Below are 3,592 nucleotides of genomic sequence, written 5' to 3'. Positions count from 1 at the left end.
TCATAAATAAATAAAAATTAAAAAAAAAAAAAAGAAAATAAGCAGGCAGCAGAGAAGGCAGTTAGGAAGTTCTCAGAGAAAAACAAGCATTTGAGCTGAAAGTTAGAAAAAGAAAAAAAAAAACATAACACAAATGTTAAGCATTTGTGCTGTTTAAATATTTTTTTTTTTAAATTTTTATTTATTTATGATAGAGAGAGAGAGAGAGAGAGAGAGAGAGGCAGAGACACAGGCAGAGGGAGAAGCAGGCTCCATGCACCGGGAGCCTGATATGGGATTCGATCCCGGGTCTCCAGGATCGCGCCCTGGGCCAAAGGCAGGCGCCAAACCGCTGCGCCACCCAGGGATCCCTGTGCTGTTTAAATATTAAGGATAGAAATAAACTTCTGTTCATAGTTTGAAAATTGCTGATACTCACAGTAAATTAAAAAATAAAATTTAGAAACCAGTGAAGAAATATACCAGCCTGTTGGAAATGTGCCTTAAGAACCAAGGTAATTGCTTTTCACCATTTCAGGTTTAACATTTGAAAATGGTTTTCAAACCTCTAGTTTTAAGAAAAAAATAGATTGTTTCATACTCATACACAGAGGGTATTCCCATGACACATATATTGATCAGGATTAGCTGATGCTGCCATATTTGACACGATGATGTTTTCCATATCACTAACTCAATCTCCTGTGACCCTGATGGATCGTCAGGGCAGCTCCATGATCCAGATGATTTTTATTTCATGGTCCCATCATTTCAACACACAGGTTAGAGGGAAGTGGAGACAAGGCCTTTAATGCACCTGATCCTGAGGAGCCAGACTCCACTAACACTCATGATCCTTTGGTCAGAACAGTAACAACAAGGAACATCACTGACCATGATTTCCATGGCCTGGAAGTGTATGCAGGAAGGAGAGGCGACTCAGAGAGCGATGATTACTAGTGATGTTAACCACAGAAACACATTCATCAGCTCAGCTTTGGCAAGTATGCCACTCTACATGGAGAGTAGGCATAGCCATAATCAGATATGTGGAAGATTCGAGATTCCATGACTTAAACCATGGACAGAAATGAGCACACTTCCCTAAAATTATGTACATCAGATTATAAAAGTTCCAGTTACACAGCAGTGGGATCTCTCTATTGTCATGCAAAGATATGAGCCTGTAAGTGCTACTTGAAGTTTAGGACTCTCTGGCATGAAAATCAAGTCATCCAGAGGATGTATTTATTGTATCATGAGTAAGGAGCTTTGTGTTCATATTTCCAGCTCTGCCTACAAAGTCTTCTTATAAATTCTTGGGGGAAAAATTAGTTAACTTTTCTAGACCAATGTTTTTAGTTTTAAGAAACTTCAATGGAAGAAACACCAAGGTTGCATGATCTCCAACATACTAAGTTTACATGACGTGATGCATTTTATATTTTCTTATTTAATTTCTACTTAAGCTTTGCGTAATGGCAGTGTCATAGCCAATGAGGTTTATCCGAGGCGTGATTATTGCTAATTGAAAACTTTTCCTAATTTCCACTTAAGACAACATGCCAAATAAAAGTGGTGATTAAAAGAATAAGTTGAACTTGACAAATACTAAAAATTATCCTTCAAATCTTTTTTATGTGACTTTTTTTTTTAATAATGAAAGCACTTATTAAGGAGGTCCTTCTTATACTATGATAATTAAGTCAAGCTGGAGTTGGATCCTAGATGGAATTACTTTATTCAAAATCAAGTTGTTTGGTTAAAAAAAAAAAAAGAAAAACAAACTTAGTTGTTTCAGTAGTTATTCCTGAGTATTTATATACATGAAGAAATCATTGGTAATCTTTAGAAACCATTTATTTCAAATAACAAGTATGCTACTTTATTAGAGAGTATTGTAAGTTCTTTGAAAATTTAGAAGTCTTCATAAGAAATCTTTTTTTACAAGTACTAAATAATATGTTGTTATGAATGCATCATCTACCAATACATTTCTTTTCAATACAGCATTTCACAATCAGGTAGCTCATTTAATATAGCACACATTTTTTTTTTTTTTTCAGACTGAGGGTAGAAAGGAAGACATACTAAGAGATACAAGCTTTCCTCATATTAGGGGAAGAAGCTAGCATGTGAAGCTAAAATGGTACCTAAGAAAGGATATTATTTATAGAAGCTAGAATATGAAAGGAAATGGCAGGAGATGTCGGAATTGATTGAAACACTCAACCTTGACAGCTCTGAAATTTGCAGGTTGAATACCTGCCACAATTTGTGAATGATCCTCTATATTCTTAAACTGCTTGGTTTAGCTAGCATTGTGATAGAAATGGATGAGAGAAGCCAAGAAACTCTAAGCCATATACAAGTTCCATTTCATTCCTAAGACTTATCCTAATATATGTTATTCTGCAATAAAAGAAAGAACTAGAGAAGTATATATTGATGCTGATCAGAATTTTCATCTTTAGAAACTATCCTGAATTTCAAAATGTAAACATTTCCAAAGAACATTTTCTTTTTTACTGAGGTGCTCTCTTGTAATGTAAGGAATCTGTACATGAATATGTATTTTTATTAAATGCATTTATTCACCTGTTATTAAGGTACCTGGGTATTGTGCATATGTGTCTGTCTGTGCATGTGTGTGTGTAACAGTTAAACATTCACTCAATATATGGTAATGAAGAATTTGTGGCTGGTTTATTAAATAAGATTGGCTAAATTGCAGAATGCTCTAAAATTGCAGAGTGCTCTAAATAACCAGGCCAGAAAATAATAAACGAATATTGCCAAATGAAAATGCACAGAAAATAGTTCAACTCTCTTGGCTAGTAAAGGGTAACACAGGCTTATTAAAGCCAGCCATTTGTTATGTTTGCAAGAGTCTGGGTACAACTAGATCAGAAATAAAATTACTTGGTCTCAGTTAAGTCAAAACAAGATAAATAATAAACTAGCGAGACTCTTCCATTGATGTAGAGATGTTCTTTTTAGCCTAGCAAAATCCAAATCCCACCATTCTCACCCAATATTTATATTCTTTAAACACACACAGAACTACACGCTGTATCTCAAGTACAGAAAATATCTAACTGTAGTTATTGTAAATATTGTTGTAACATATACAGATTATGTTTGTATTAGAGTTATTTAAATTTATTACTTTCTCCTGAGATAATGCCAAAAATCGCACATTTCAAGACACTGAACATCTTACTATTCTCTCTCGATAAATATTAAGACCACAATGGTCACTTTGTAAAAACCATACATTTTGTTGAAGTCGAGAAATTACTAGTACCTAAACAATACTTCCAAAAGAAACAATGACTCTAGGGAAATCTAGAATAGATTTCACCTGTTCCACTAACATAGGAAAAGTGGGAGCAGGGGGCTCGTAAGTTGATGAAGAGAAACACTTTTGCATCAGTAGGTTAAGCCTCCAACTCTCGGTTTGGCTCAGGTCATGATCTCGGAGTTGTGGGATCGAGCTTCCAGATCAGGCTCGGTGCTCAAGGCAGAGTCTGCTTCAGATTCTCTCTTCTTCTCCTCTCACTCACTGTCTCTCTCAAATATATAAATAAAATCTTAGAAATATAAAATATTT

At 34.9% G+C, this 3,592-nt stretch overlaps 1 pseudogene; it reads left to right on the top strand.

Moving 5' to 3' along the window:
• The first annotated feature begins 1,446 nt into the window (after positions 1–1,446).
• LOC140612164 (U4 spliceosomal RNA) lies at positions 1,447–1,608 on the top strand (annotated as a pseudogene).
• Positions 1,609–3,592: the final 1,984 nt, after the last annotated feature.

This window comes from Canis lupus, chromosome 20 (assembly GCF_048164855.1).
Source record: "Canis lupus baileyi chromosome 20, mCanLup2.hap1, whole genome shotgun sequence".
Taxonomy (NCBI): Eukaryota; Metazoa; Chordata; class Mammalia; order Carnivora; family Canidae; genus Canis; species Canis lupus.
Note: the sequence above shows the minus strand (reverse complement) of the source record. Positions and strands in the feature narration are given on the sequence as shown.